Here is a 16524-nt window from a genome sequence, read left to right as displayed (position 1 = left end):
TGGTGCATGTGATTCAACCCTGTAAAGTCCTGTTATATAATAAGATTTGGAGGGCTGGCTATGGAAAATACTCCTCTTGTGGTCATCAAAGCCTTGCCATTAAATCCCTAGATGATTAAAACTGCCACCCACCAGTATGTAGTGTTCTGCTTTTTTCTCAGGTCTCTCCTTGCCCTCCATATATGGGGCTGGCTTCAGATTACACCTGGGACACTCAACCTAAATAAATTGTCTTTCAGAAAGATGGAATGCAGGTCCTCCCTGGTGTCACAAAGGAGTTGAGCGCTGCACTATGAAGCAATTCGCAGCCTCTGCAGCATGGGTTCGATCCCCAGGCAGCCAGGCAGCAAACCACATGGTGCAGCAGACTTCTCCTGACACCCGCTGCTCTCCTTAGCAGTGTGTTTCAGTCAGTCTGCCTGTTCTGTTCCCCCTCTCTGTCTCCAGTGAATCCTCTCACCCCCTGCATCTCTGGCCTGTACCCCAGCTCTTGTATGCATAAATAAATAAATCTTTAAAAAAAAAAAAAAAAGAAAGCAAGAATGTAAACCATAATGGAAGGTGTGGGGGAAGGGAATAGAAAAAGAGAAGCAGCAACACACAAGGACAGAAAATAGAACACCTTAATAATAAGCAAATTAGATTCCTTGTTGAGGGGAAAAAAGAGGTCTGGTTTCATAGCTGCATGAACAGCCAGAGACTTGGTGGTTCCGCTGTACACCCTGAACTGAGCTTTCTCACTATCCCCTGAGGACCACTCACTGGTGACTATTTTCTCTTCTGACTTTCCCATCTTCACCCAAATTCCTTGTCACTGACGGTAATCTGAGTGTCTCTATCCCTTGCAACTAAGAGCGTCTACCTAAAATAATTTCTAGCTATCTGTTATCAGTCTCTGAAACCCAGCTACTGTATTCTTTCAGATAATATTTCTCAACATCACACAAAAATCTGACCTAGATAAACCATTGCTGAAAAGCATCAAGCAACTTCAAGAAGCATGTGATCAGTGCTCGGTGCCTCACACTTCCTCTTTCAGTGCCCTCTCCTCATCTGACTGCTTTCCCTCACCACACTGTTGGGTCACAAAGGAAATCATCTCCATACCCCTGTAGGTTCATTCAGGCTGGCAATAATCAGACACATAAGACAATTTGATAAGCGAAAAAAGCCAAAGAACATTAATAATAACATCTCTAGCTCTTGTATACATGAGACCAAGAAAACCCGAGTAACTTACCACATGGCTTCAGATGCCATCTCAAATAGCTTAGTTATGAGGAAAGGTGGAGGTGGGGGTGTCTGGATAGAGAAAGGGAGAAGGTCAGATAGGGGGTTTACTAAGGAAGGAACAGTTAACAAAGAAATGCAGATTCAAATTCTACCTTCTCCACTGAAAACAGATGAGATTCTCTCTTCCTAGTACAGTAAAGGAGATACCTTTACAGAGAGTTTACATGTAACTCTTTTTCAAAAGCAACTTCCACCCAACTTCAGAGTTCCTACCATGAAATCAGCCTTTTGCCAAAAAGACATATTTTGGGGTGGCAGATTTTTGTTTCCCTACAAAATGAAGGTCCATACCATTTTACTGCTTTTTCCAATAGTGAGAATCTTCCTGCTTTGAGAATATCTAGAACTATTCTGGTTCACAGGCTTCAGCTAAAGGTTTCTTTCTCTTCATCTTGATCTAGGATCATTTAGGTAAATGGGTCTAGACTCTGCAGACAGAAGTTCTTAGCTGACCGGGTAACAATGTGTAAACAGATCAGTTTAGAGGTAGCAAAATTTGATAGCCATTGTAGGGTTATCACTCCTCCTAGTTATTTGCAACATGATAAATCTCTTAACTAGCAAAACACTGGCAGTAGCCATTGAAGGTCCTGAACAGAATGTAGAGTAATTTTGTCCTCAGAAAGGGGATATTTTGGGTACCCTTCAAATCATGATTCATCAACCCATTTTCCAAAACACAGGGCACACCTGATACTCATACTGCAAACTAGAAAATCATGGACTGATTCAGCCAGTAGACATGTTTAGTTTGGTCGACTGAGAGTTTCATTTTAATTGGTTCTAAGCAGAGTGTTAATATCTATATTTATTAATATTATCTTGTATGCTAACTCTGAGGCACAAGAGGAGAACAGGTTATTATTTATTCATAGTAAATAATCATCTCATCTCTCCTTTGTCCCAGTTCTTGCCTTTGGGGCAAAGCCATCAGATGTCATCATCTTACACATAATAGTGTCTATCTAGGTGAATGGCTTCTCTCCATCCCATGAAACTACACATTGATATCTCTCTCCCCTTATGAGAACTCTTTTGTTCCCTATTGTAAACAAACTCTCTGTAAGGGCACAAAGGAGCAGGATCTTAGGTTATTACCTTTGGGATGTAAATGAATTTCTCCATAGGGAAGATAAAACTAAAATTTGCAGCTTCACTTCCTAGGAGATATTTCTATGGTCCTATAGGGTGGGGTGGGAGTCATTACATCAGCACACTTAGCTTTGTGGAGGTAAATCTCTCTGGAATTCTCATTAGGTAGTCATTCATAAATTCCCTTTTAATCATCCATAGAATCATGCTTGTTCTTTTAGCTCAGATTCCTGAAATTTGCTCAGTAAATTGTAACTGTATAGAAACACAAAATTTTTCTTTGCAGCCCTGCTTGAGTTTCCTGCTTGAGCGATAAGCCCAGTATCTCAATAAACTCTCACACTATTTGATTTATGTTACATTTTTGGTTCGATTTATGTTACATTTTTGGTTCCTATAGGCATTTGAGTTTAGAAACTTCACCTCATATAACACCTTAATTTAAATTATCACTGATAGGGCCTCCCCAGTGGCGCAGCAGTTGAGCGCTGGGTTGCGAAACTGCCTGCGGCCTCTGTAGTGCCGGTTCGATCCCCAGCTGCTCCCCAGCCACCGGAGGAGGGTCCCACAAGGCGCGCAGACCTCTCCTGCCGCCCGCTGCTCCCCTCAGCAGTGTACTTCGGTCCTTCTGCCTGCTCTGCTCCCCGCTCTGGCTCTGGTGAATTCTCTCACCCTCCCGCGCTTCTGACTGTACCCAGTGCATGTATAAACAAACAAACAAACAAATAAATAAATAAAAATACATGCCCCTTTAAAAAAAATAAAAAATTTAAAAAAATTAAAAATTAAAAAAAATAAATTATCACTGATAGCTTGTTACTGTTGCAGGGAGAGGATGTCCTACAGGAACTCCACAAACACAGTTTTTATGGACTCCACCCCCACCCCAGACCAAAAAGATCCAAGACACCAAGAACTAAAAATCCCATAATTTCATCACCCCTGAAGAAAGGACTGCTGAAAACCAAGGGTGGAGTTAAGCAGCCAAGCTTAGTATATAACCAGACATGTGGGCCTTGGGGGTCCCTTTGATTTTTTTTGCTGGCTCTCAGCACACTAGTGGGGTTCCAGCTCAGAAAAACTGGTAAGACATATTCACCAATTTATATCTCTCTCTTTCTCCCTGAGTTATTAATTTCTTCATTTCCCCTTTTTATAAATAAATCCTCTATTAACCTTTTTTGGGTGTGCTTACACTTAAGCCTCATTATAAGTCCCTTATAAGCGCTTGGGTGAGAACCCAATGTCAGGCCAACCCATTTCACATTGGGGTTTCCCTGTAACACTATCAAGTTATCAAGATCAAAATTTTGAACAAAAAATGTATATATGCTAATATCCAGACCCCTAAAAAGAAAATTGGGATATTTAAAGTTTGTATGAGTGAAGAATGTATAATATGATTTTTTTTTGCACTAAAAAACAAGCCAGAATGGGTAGATAATTTCTTACTACTTGCTACAAATGGAATGGCTGTGTCCTTCCCCAAATTCTTTTGCTAATTCTAACATTCAATGTGATGGAATTTAAAGGTGGAGCCTTTGGGGCCTCCCTGGTGGCGCAGGGGTTAAGACGCAAACTATGAAGCGATCCGCAGCCACTACAGCACGAGTTCGGTTCCCAGCTGGCCAGGGAGAAACCCACATGGAGGGACAGACCTCTCCTGACTCACCTGCTGCTCCCCTCGGCAGTGTCTTTGGTCCGTCTGCCTGTTCTGTTCCCCACTCTGTCTCTGGTGAATCCTCCCTCTCGCCCCCCCCCCCACATCTCTGGCCTGTACTCCAATTCTTGTATTAAAAAAAAAATAAATCTTTAAAAAATAAAAAAATAAATAAAAAATAAAGGTGGAGCCTCTGGAAGATGATCAGGTCATGAGAGTGGGGCCTTCATGGGAGGATTAGTGCCCTTATAAAAAAGAACCCAGAGAACTCATTTATCCCTTTCTGTCATGGGAGAACACAGTGAACAGATGATTGTCTGTGAACCAGGAAGCTGGTGCTCACCTGTCACTGAATTTGCCAGTACTTTGATCTTGGACTTCCAGTCTCCAAACTGTAAGAAATGAATTTCTGTCATTTATAAGTCATTCAGTCTATGGTATTCTGTGATAGCAACCTGAACAGACTAGACACGACTCAAAATTATGAGAACAATTTTATTTTAATGGAAATTTATGTGGAAAAGTGTCATAGAATCCTAGCTCCTGATCAGAAGTGAGCAGACAATTTTTCTTTAGTCCTCACATCATCAGACATTCTAGGAAAGAGACATTACAGTGCAATGACCAAGCATGAAGCCTCTGAAGCTGGTCTGTGTGATCTTGGGAAAGTTACTTAACTTCTCTGAGCCTCAGTTTCATTACCTATAAACTAAAGATAGAGTAATACATACCATATAGTATCCCTGTGAAGGTTATATGAGATGATTGCGAATAGTGGTTAGCCCCATGCTGGACAGGGAAAGAGACAGATGTTAGCTGTGAATTATTATTTGCTAAGTTCTATCTCCCGACCCCCACAAATGATCTAAAGAAGACTAAATAATTATTTCTTTTTTGAAGGAATTTATTCTATGAGAGGCAAAGAAAGAGAAAGAGAGAAACTAAAATTGGCTTTTGAGTTTTACTTATCTTGGATTAGGAGTTTGTACCAGCTCTGGTGAGAAGATAGCTGGGAGTGGTCACTTTTATTTAAAGAGGTTGGAAAATCATGAGGAAATTCTTTACAAAAGGTGGGGACATGTGAACTAACCTTGAAGTCAGCTTCAACTCTCACCTTGGGCTCCTAGCAATCACCAACTAGTGGTGGAGAAAATAAAGAAGAAATTTTTGACAGTACATGTTTTCCTTTTTACTAATAAGACTTGCTATATCTTTGACACAAAAAACATTGACTACTTAGAATTCAGTGGTTGGAAGTAAAAAAAAAATATAAGTATTGTCAGCTTGTTTTCCCCTGGTTTTTGTCTTTTATGGTTCCTGCATTAACATATCACATGCTCTGTACCCATCACGCTCCATTCCTTAGTCATTCATGTCAAAGTTCAGTTCTTTTTATTGAGGTATGATTGAACTTCTATTCGTTTCATACGTACAACATGAGTCATTACTTGTATGTTTTGTGAAATCATCACCCCAATAAATTCAGTTAACGTTCATCGTCAGCTACATTTTTTTTCTTGTGATAAGGATTCTTAAGATCTACTCTCATAGCAAATTGCAAATATGCAATGTGCAAGAACCACTGAACAGATGCAGAGTCAAAGCCTCTGATTTAAATAAGACTGTGGACCTCTTGAGATGACCTTGATGCAATTGGAACTCAGAAACAGAGGCTTGACATGAGGGACTGCAGGCTGGAGCAGCACATACTTGAGAGTGATTCACCATGAGCCAGAAGGCTAGGTGGCTGGGTCAGGAATAGCGAAGGCCTCCCTCAGTTAGTTGAAAGTCGTACTCTCCCTTCAGCAAGGAATTCTCCAGCAGACAGCCTTGGACACAGACTGCATCCTCGACTCTTCCCTGAATCTTCAGCCTGTGGGCCCACTCTGCAAATTGTAGACTGGCCAGCTTCCATAATCACATGTCCAATTCCTTAAACAATCACCTAAAGCCCACCCCCTCCAGGAAAAGGAATAAAATGACAAAAGTAATCAACTTTTGACGGTAAAATTGTGCTCACTGAATCTGTTGAAAAACAATGGGGAAGTTTTGAATTAGAGCCTCAAAGTTTAAAGAGCTATATCGATGAATTTCCTTTTTAGAAGGTGTTAAATTCTAATCATTACTTCATTATCACTTCAAAAGAATGTTTTTTTTTTTTTTCAACTCTGTGGTTTGGTATGTGTGTGTTAATATGTCAGCAGTAGTCAGAGCACAGGGGAAAATCCCCCATCCCTTTAGTTTAGAAATCAAAAATGCATCAATCAGGTCAGCAAAAATAAAATCAATTTAATAATATATGATTGGAGAAATTGGATGGTTGTAATTTTTTTTTGGTAAAGACTTATTTATTTATGCATACAAGAACTGGGGTATAGGCCAGAGGCAAGGGGTCGTGGTGTGTGAGAGGATTCACCAGAGACAGAGTAGGGAACAGAACAGGCAGACTGATAGCTGTAAATTTGAAAGAGAGCAGACCAGGGATGCTTATTCTGTGTGTAAGGTCCTGGAACATCAAGTATACAGACAGGGAGACTTCACATAACAAACAAGGATGGGCTGATTTTACTCTGAGAGTAAGAACCAAGTTCTAAGATAAGACATGTTTACAGATAAACCTACACCTGCAGGTACTCTCCAAACTACATCCTTCTAGTCATAAAAAGGGAGAGCAATGATTGCTTTTTTGATTAGGAAAAAAGGCAAGAAAGTGAAATAAGGAAAAAGCTTCTCTTAGTTTCCAAAGTCTCCACTGCTCCCAGCCCAAAACAATCTGTGTTTCTTCTTCGTTTTTTTTTTTTTTTCCTTCAAATTTTATTAATCTTTGCATATCCAACTTTAGGGGTACATTTTTACACTTTATAGGTGCACATGCTTCACACCTCAATGAAACTCTCATGGGGTGACACTGGATGCTTTCACCTGTTTGTGGAACATAAATAATCTGCATTCTTTAAGAATAGCAATAGACCGGGCCTTCCCAGTGGCGTAGCGGGTTGAGCACAGTGCTATGAAGCCGTCCGCAGCCTCGGAGCGCGAGTTCGATTCCCAGCCAGTCAGGGAGATGCCCACATGGCGCAGCACACCTCTCCTGTTGTGCCCACTGCTCCCCTCAGCAGAGTATTTCAGTCACTATGCCTGTTCTGCTCCCTGCTCTGTCTCTGGTGAATCCTCTCACCCTCCGTGTCTCTGACCTGTACCCCAGCTCTTGTATAAATAAATAATCTTTAAAAAAAAAAAAAAGAACAGCAATAGACTGCTGAGGCTCACAGGCCTCAGTTGACCTCTAGTTCTCATGCCAAGGTGACACTTAATGCAAGAGCCCTACTCTGTACACATTGAGAAAATCCCCTCAGACCCTTTAGGGGAGACTGGTCCCATAAAGGGGTGTTAGACAATTTGCTAGGATTGTAGTTTTGAGCTAGAACACTCACGGTGAAAACCTTGCTTTAGTTCCATTTTATGTGAACAGACTCCTCTTTTAAATGGAAGATTTTGAAACAAAAAAATATATTGGGCATACATTTATTTTTTAATAAAATGAAGATTTGGATTAAGAATTCCGGAAACCTAGTCTGGACTGGAGGCTAGAAGACAAGAAAGGGTAAAACATCTAAAGACATTTTAAGAGTCTAGACTTGCTCCGTGTGGTCTCTGAGTATATTTTTAATGAGATTAGTCCCAACAGACGGGGCTGTAACTGCAAAATACATTCTGGATCTGGAAGACTTAGCACAAAAGAAAAGAATGAAACATGTCATTAATATTTTTTGAGATGGTTAAATAAAATATTATCAAAATTAATTTTGTCATTCTTTGTCCTTTTTCATACTTATTTAATGTGGTTACAGGAGAATTTTGAATTACATATGTGACTTGAAGGAATATCTACTGGTCTAGAAAATGTTCTTTATTTCTGTCATTTTCTCTATATATGACTACACAGTCACCATGTTGGTCTCAGCCCCTTTTACCTGGTCACTGCAGCAACATAGTCTGTCTCCATGTCATTGTCTCCTCTCTCTATCATCCGCTCCTGCTGGTGTCAGGGAGGAGGGGAAATCTCTTCTCTTTCATCATGGCTGTGCATAAGATTCACAATGTCTCCATGGCACTAAGTGTGAGGCTTCAAGTTCTTTTGCTGGCCTTTCTTGCCATATTGTTTTAGTAAAAAATAATGGAATTTGTTGGGCGGATACTGGTGTACCTCAGAGAGTTCAAAGACAGGAGCTTGGGAAAGGAAGCAGAGACATAGAAAGGTATTTCATTGTTTTTCTGTTTAAAGAAGCAGCTGGATGGCTTCTGACTTGTACCCATAAATCCATTTCAGCCACTAGTAGGGAATAGTACCTGTCTGCCTCTCAAGCACAGACATCTAGCTTGGGGCCATGGCCTAGTAACTCTCCTTAGTATGTCTTTTCATCTTTTACGTTGTGGTTGGCCAGAGCATCTGGGCCTTCTCTCAGTTCTAACTGACAGATCTAGTAGTAACAGGAACTTCTTGTTTGTTTTATTGCTTAAGAAGTCCTTTCAGACAGCCATTATATTATTGAATTCCCACAACTGAAAGCTGTGGGCAGCGCCAATTTTGTTTGTCGGCATTTTGTACATATGGTGACTTAAGCACTGACCAACTAACTGGCCACCTTAGTTGATGCGTCCTGAGGTTGGCTCTGACCAAGAAGCAGAGTCAATCCTGCCCTTGCCGACTGCCTGCCCCTGTTTTCCTGGGCAAAACTCGCTGAAATCTAGCCTGAAAGAAAGTGTCTCTTTAAGCCAAACAATTTTCTGGTTTCTCTTCAAATGGCATAAATCTTCTACCTTTTACTGAAAGCTATCAAAAACCCATTTTGCTTTCTAGAAAAGGCACTTTGGATCTGGGAAAAGGCAGGTGTTCCGTTGTGCTAAATAGATGACTCATTGTTTTAAGATTGAGGAAGCAAAGATTTGTATCTTAGGGGATTTCAGGACACTCGTGAGAAAATTCTTGATGTTAAAAATAAGTAAGTGGAGGAAGGAAAATAGATTCTAAGGCTTTATTTTTCCTTCTTCCTTTGACTGCGTAGTCTTCCTAATACATTTTCCACTTGCCTCATTTTTCATTAATTTAACAACTTTTTGTTTAAAAATGTTCATCAGTTAAAAATTATTTTTATTTCCCAACATTGTAGTTTGCTTTCTATACTTTGCTTTAATTGACTGCCTCTGTGTAGGCACAGATAGGTATTATTTGCAAGATCTTTTTTCAGGCACCCTTTCTTACCAATCTCCAGGTGTGGCCTTAACTCGATAAACCTCATCTTCCTTCACTTTCTTTCTGCTTACCTGTTTTCATTCACCTCCAGGATTCCACCCACTTACAAGAACCGTGTGTGAAAAGTCTCCTTATCTCCTTGCCAGGAAGGAAAAGGCAATGCACTTTCTCATCAATGAAATACACAGATGAGTCATGGTTCTAGTGTAACACTTCTCTGCACGCCCCTCAGACATTTGCTTGACAGGCTTTATTAACTTTAGAGAGCATTTAGTATTACCTGTGAGGATCTGAAGACTAGGTCTGAACTGCTATTTTTTTTATTTTTTCACTGGATCGCTTGCTGTAGTGGGATGAATTACATTCTCTAATGAGAATATAGATTGTTGGATAATGTTATGTTTATAATGACATCTAGGGTCTTTAACATAACCAATTTTGCATATATTTCTGGGGGGGAACTATAAAACTTTTTCTTTAAAATTTTTTTAGTAAATTAAATATACTGACAGAAAAGTGTACTTATCATAAAAAATAATTATTCATTTTCAAAAACTGAATATACTAAGAAACCAGCACTCAGAAGAAACAGAATGTTGCCAGCACCCCAAATTCCCCTTATATTCTGGATCTCTCTGCCCTCTGGCTCATGACTAACCACTTTTGACACAGATTGCTTTTTCCTGTGTTTATATATTGTACTTTGTACCCTTTGTATCTAGCTTCTGTTACTAATCATCTCTAACTTTTAAAACTTTTTTTTTTTAGCTTTTTCAATACATTCTCAGGTAGAAAGTATGAAATATATGGAGATGTGTAAAGAAACAAGAAAAATAGTAAGTATGATCTCACCACCTGTAGAGAACTCCTATTAGGATTTTTGGCTATTTTTCTCTAATTCTTTGTATATATCATCTCTTAAATGATTACATAGCTATGTTGACTACACAGCTTATCTGACTTTGGCTAAGTATACACTTAACATTTTCTGTTTCTTTAATGACTCTTCATAAACATCTTATTTAAAGTTTGGATGGGGTCATTCTACAAATGAACCAGGGCTGGGCATATAATGTAATGTTTGGCCTTTTAATACAGACATTTTTTCATGCACTCCTAATTATTTACTTGGCAGGTATCTAGATTTAAAGTTACTGTCAAAGATTCTGACCATTTTAGATCTGTTTGCAAAATATTTCAGTAATCTTGTTCCTGTTTATACTCCCAAAAGCAACATGTAAAATGGTCTACCATGGCATCCTTATTAGTACTAACTCTTATATCACTAAAAATGGTTTCTGGTTTCACAGGAAAAAATGGAATCCATTCTACCATCCAGTGAGGTTGAATACTTTTTTTTTTTTAAGATTTATTTTTTTGATTGATTTATACATACATACATACAAGCAGTGGGTACAGTCAGAAGCGCGGGAGGGTGAGAGAATTCACCAGAGCCAGAGCGGGGAGCAGAGCAGGCAGAAGGACCGAAGTACACTGCTGAGGGGAGCAGCGGGCGGCAGGAGAGGTCTGCGCGCCATGTGGGACCCTCCTCTGGTGGTCGGGGAGCAGCCGGGGATCGAACCGGCGCTGCAGAGGCCGCGGGCAGCTTCGCAACCCGGCGCTCAACCGCTGCGCCACCGGGGAGGCCCGAGGTTGAATACTTTCTCACCTGTTTACTGCCATCTGTAATTTTTCTTTGTAAAAATCAGCTCATTTCCTTTGTTCCATTATATGAGGTTTTATGTTTTTTTTTAAAGATTTTTTTATTTATGCATACAAGAACTGGGGCACAGACCAGAGTTGTGGGGGGTGAGAGGATCCACCAGAGACAGAGTGGGGAGCAGAACAGGCAGACTGACTGAAATACACTGCTGAGGGGAGTAGCGGGCAAGTCAGGAGAGGTCTGCTGCGCCATGTGAGTAGCTCCCTGTCCAGGGATTGAACTCGTGCTGCAGTGGCTGTGGATAGCTTCATAGGTTGCATCTTAGCCCCTTGCGCCATCAGGGAGGCCCACCATTGTATGAGGTTTTAAATGTGATTTATAGTATTGGCATTATTTCTCATTACTACGTCTTAGGAAGGTAGAGGTTGATGTCTCCAGCCAGAGATTGAGGAAACGTGTCTGGCACAGGAGAGAGTGAGTAACTCCCAGGGAACAGAGAGGACTTTACTGTACAGTGACAATCTATAATTGACCTTTAAAGACAAAGGCTTATCTTCATCAACACTGGGCATTCATGGGCCTCCCTGGTGGCACAAGAAGTTAAGATGCAACCTATGAAGCTATCTGCAGCCACTGCAGCATGAGTTCAATCCCCAGCCAGGGAGCTACCCACATGGTGCAGGCGACCTCTACTGACTTGCCCACTGCTCCCCACAGCAGTGCATTTCATTCAGTCTGCCTGTTCTGTTCCCCACTCTGTCTCTGGTGAGTCCTCTCACCCTCCCCACACCTCTGGCCTGTACCCCAGTTTCTGTATGCATAAATAAATAAATAAATCTTAAAAAAATTGGACATTCAGAAATTCCAACCTATTCAAAGCATGTGAAAGATTAGTGAATCAAAGGAAGTGAGCACTGTTTTTAACCAAAGGTTTAATTTATAATGATATTACCAGCCATATCGTGAAGGTACTATTTCCAAAATCATTTATTGATATTTAAAGTATTGAGCAACTCTTATGTGCTCTTTTTCTTATCTGAGCTATCTTGGGTATTGTTACTTTTCAAGCTTGCTAGTCATTGTGACATCCTCCATACAATGTACCTTGATTCAACACGGAGCCATTTTTGCACTTGAACTTCATGGAACAGAAGTTTGACACTTAGCATGCTGATTAACTGAAGGCAGTCCTCTTTAACATTTTATTGCTTGCCACTGGAACTCACAAATATTTGCATTAATGAGTTTATTTATTTTACTTAATTTTTTTTAACCCTAACCCTAACCTTAACCCTGCATTAATGAGTTTATACAGAGAAATCTAACTTGGCCTGAACTGTCTTGACTTCCAGTTTAAGCAATCTGAATAGAAATTTCAATAATAATATGCAAAGATAAATAGTTATATGTTCTTTTAGATTTTCAATCAATTAAAAAATATATTGTATTGTGACTTTTCTTCTTTCTCAACAAGAAATAAAGTTTCCTAATCCATATTTGTGTTTTAAAAATTGGGAAGTGGCCTCCCTGGTGGCGGAAGGGGTTGAGACGCAACCTATGAAACTATCCACAGTCACTGCAGCACTAGTTCGATCCCCAGCCAGGGAGCAACCCACATAGTGCAGCAGACCTCTCCTGGGTCACCTGCTCCTCCCTTCAGCAGTGTGTTTCAGTCAATCCACCTATTCTGTTCCCTATTCTGTCTCCGGTGAATTCTCTCACCCCACCATATCTGTGACTTGTACCCCAGTTCTTGTATGCATAAATAAATAAATCTTTAAAAAAAAATAAATAAAAATTGAGAAGAGTATATGGGACACAAACGCTAAGATGTAAACTTTTATTCTCTGCTCCAGTATGTAAAAGAAATTTGAAATGCTTCATAAATTGGGGTTCTAGAATGAGCTACGTAAATTTTGAAAAGTTTTGGGTTAAAGACTCTAAATAATGTTCAGACTAAAATCTAGATTTAATGTCCCTTCCCTTCCCCTCTGTCCTTTCTTTCTTCTCCCTCCCTCCTTTTCTCTTTTCTCCTCCCTCCCTCCCTTCCTTTTTCCTGTCTGCCCTTTTTTGTGCTTTTCCTTCCTGCATTTCCCTCTTCCTTTCCCTTTTTCCTTTTCCTTATTGTGCCAATTACTGCTTTAGTTGTTAGGAAGAAAGCTCTGAATAAAACGGAATGCTTGCCTTCATAAAACCTTCTTTCTAAAATTAGATTTCTTGGATATTGTTTACACACAGTAAAATTCACCCATTTTAGATGTACTATTCTGATTTTGACAAACCAATACCACCGTATAGTTATAGTATATTTTCCATGACTGAAACAAGTTTCACAGGCCTCCTTATAATCATACCCTCCACACACCTCCAGCCCCTGATCGACACCCTGTTTTCTGTCTCTATAGTCCCTCCTTTTCCTGAATGCCATGTAGTGGAATCATTCACTGTGTAACCTGATGTCTTGTTTCTTTTCACTTACTATAATGCTTTTGAGATTCACCCATGTTCTTATACGCAGCAGGAGTTTGTTGTAGGACTGAAATGTGCAACAGTTTGCTGGTCTGTTTCACCATTTGATGGCCACTTTTGTGGTTAGGAGTAAAGTGTCCAGTTTTGTAATTTTGAATAAAGCTGCTGCAAACACTGATTCAAATGTTTCTAGGGTAAAAACCTAAGAGTAGGACTGCTGGGTCACATGTTAACTATACAGGAAACTGCCAAACTATTTTTCAAAGTGACCAAACTGTTTTTGCATTCCCACCATAGAGATTGAGCGTTCCTCCTGCTCCTCATCCTTGCCAGTATTTGGAACTATAAGCTTTTTGTTTTTTAATTTTACTTTAACCATTCCTAACAAATGTGTAGGCATATAATTATGAGAAAACAACAGTCCTTTGACCAGTTAATTGGGTGGGTGTTTTTCAACTTGCCCCACTTTCTCCTGGATGATGAAAGCCTGACACATTCTGTCAAGTTCTGACCAGAAGAGGGGTCCATGCATCCTGCTGAGTCACTCCAGTTGTGGGTTTTTTTCTGTGGAGTTCAGGCAAACCATGGCAGCTTGCAAGTACATAGGGGTGTGCTGTGTATCTGGAGGACATGTTTGCATGCTGGAGTTGGGAAATGGGTGAGAAAAATTGCTAGTATGCTTCTGAGGAGAGCCAAATAGCTTAGGGGAATCCCTGAGGAAAAATTGTTCCAAGATGACTACTCGGAACTGGGGAATGGTGGGGAGAGTAGAAACCAGAAATTAGCTTCAGACAATACTAGGCAATCCAGTCCTGCAGTAACAGAGGCCTGAAATAGTGGTGGCATTGGTAAGCACTGGATAAGATAATTTATTTTAAGAAAAAAGAATGGACATGTTAAAGGATAATTTAAATTAGTAGCTGAATAATAATGTGAGGGTTATTAGGAGTTGATATGCTTGAAGTTTCACATTTAAATGATAAAAAGGATCCTTGTAGTAAAGTGAAATGGCTGTTTACAAAATACCCATTCTTGCTAACTACAACATAAGGAAGTTCTCCAGCTGCATTTTACTTGACTTAGCAGCAATCGACACCGCAGACTCCTTTCTTCTCTTAACCTTACTTAGTATGCTACCCCTCTTGGGTAACTTTCTCTCGCACTGTCTATTCCTTCTCATTCTCCTTTGTTTGTTCTTCCACCTCTGAATATACTTTATCTCTAGCTTGAATCTTTTACTTGAACCCCCAGACTTTCATAGCTAACTATCTCCCAAAAGCTCCACTCTGATTTATAAGAGGCATCTCAAACTTAATTTATCTGCAACCAAACTCCTGGTCTTCTCCAATATCCCTGTGTTTCCTGCAGGTTTTCTCTCTTCTTCCAAATTCTCAGAACCCAAACCTTGAGACCATCTCCGATGGTCTCCTTTTCTCATCTGTATCATATCAATCTACATAGGCTTTAGACTTTACCATCAAAATTTGCCCAGAATATGACTCTTTCTGCTTCTCTTAGTACCACCTTGGATTGAGTCACTTATTCTTTAATCTTTTAAAAAGAGGGTAGTAATAATTTTTCGTAATTGTATGAGGAATAAATGAAATAACTCATGTAAAACAGTACAGCATTGTGCACACAGTAATTACTGTGTGTTAGTTATTATTTCTATATCTCACAGAAATAAGTGTTCCATATCAGAAAAAATCAAAAGCTACTTTTAAAAAAAGTTGTTCCTTTTCCATAGCCCCAACATTGGCTCCATTATTTTCAGTTGCTCTCTTTTAAGGATATGAGTGTTTATGTTATGATTGCTCATAGTTTAGTTGAGGGGGAAGTTGCTCAATTTACTTTATTTATGCTGACCATTTAAGAAATGTTTCTGTTGTCACAAGGAGTTGAACATTTCTGACTAATGAAATATAATGTTTAAAAGTGGGAATTTCTGGGTACTGTTTTTGAATAATTGTTCAGCTGGTTTTTTTCTGTTGAGAATAGATGAGGAAATACTTCATTTTTTTTAAGATTTAATTATTTATGCATACAAGAGCTGGGGTACAGGCCAGAGATGTGGGGGGTGAGAGGATTCACCAGAGACAGTGACAGGGAACAGAACAGGCAGACTGAATGAAATACACTGCTGAGGGAAGCAGCGGGTGAGACAGGAGAGGTCTTCTGCGCCATGTGGGTTGCTCCCTGTCTGGCTGGGGATTGAACTCGTGCTGCAGAGGCTTCGGATTGCTTCATAGTTCTGTGCTTAACCCCTTGCACTACCAGGGAGGCCCCAGGAAATACTTTAGATTGTTAGCCCATTATTCTGATTGTGGAGCCTAGAACAAGAAGTATTTATCTCCTTTATTTTGCCTCTATATTAAAGTGCCTAGTTCTTATAATAGGCATTCTTTTATTAAAAACTTGAGAACTCTTTATTATCTTTATTTGACAGAGAGACCTATTTAGGGGAACTTTTTTTCATCAGTTATTGAGAAGGAGAAACAATAAATGCTCTTATTCCAACAGCCTCGATGTCTTCATTCCAGAAGATAAGAGAGTTAGATTTTGGAAGAACGACCATGCAGGGAAAATATTTCCCTTTTCCCCTGTGCTTTGCTGGTCTAATGATTGAATTGACATAAATAAATTAATAAAAGAAAAACAAAATTAAATTTTGCATATATGGGAACCCCATAAAAATGAGACTTAAAGAAGTGACCAAAGCAGGAAGATTTTATATCTTTACTACAAAGAAGCAACATATTTGTGTAAAATTAACAAGACAAAGGAGTTTGGTCTTAGGGTAGTAAATTGATAAAATAGCTAGTTTGTTTATATGGTCCCCTAATTTTCCTATATCAATAGTAAGGATGCTTTCCACCTTCCTGGTTAGCAGCTAGGGTAGCTTTTCATGGGAGATTTATCTCTTGTTTTAGGGGGAACAAAGAAGGATCAGAGTGCACCTGCTGTTTCTCAAGTATCTTTAATTCATAATAATCAGTATGCCCAAGTACCATATTTTGGGGTAGCGTAGTCTGTTCCCCTTTATCCCAAATAAATTTTGTGTTGGCAATTGAAGTTTTTATTCTTAAATCATTA

This window comes from Talpa europaea (genome assembly GCF_964194135.1).
Source record: "Talpa europaea genome assembly, chromosome: 2".
In the NCBI taxonomy this organism is placed as follows: Eukaryota; Metazoa; Chordata; class Mammalia; order Eulipotyphla; family Talpidae; genus Talpa; species Talpa europaea.
This window is presented reverse-complemented; position numbering follows the sequence as displayed.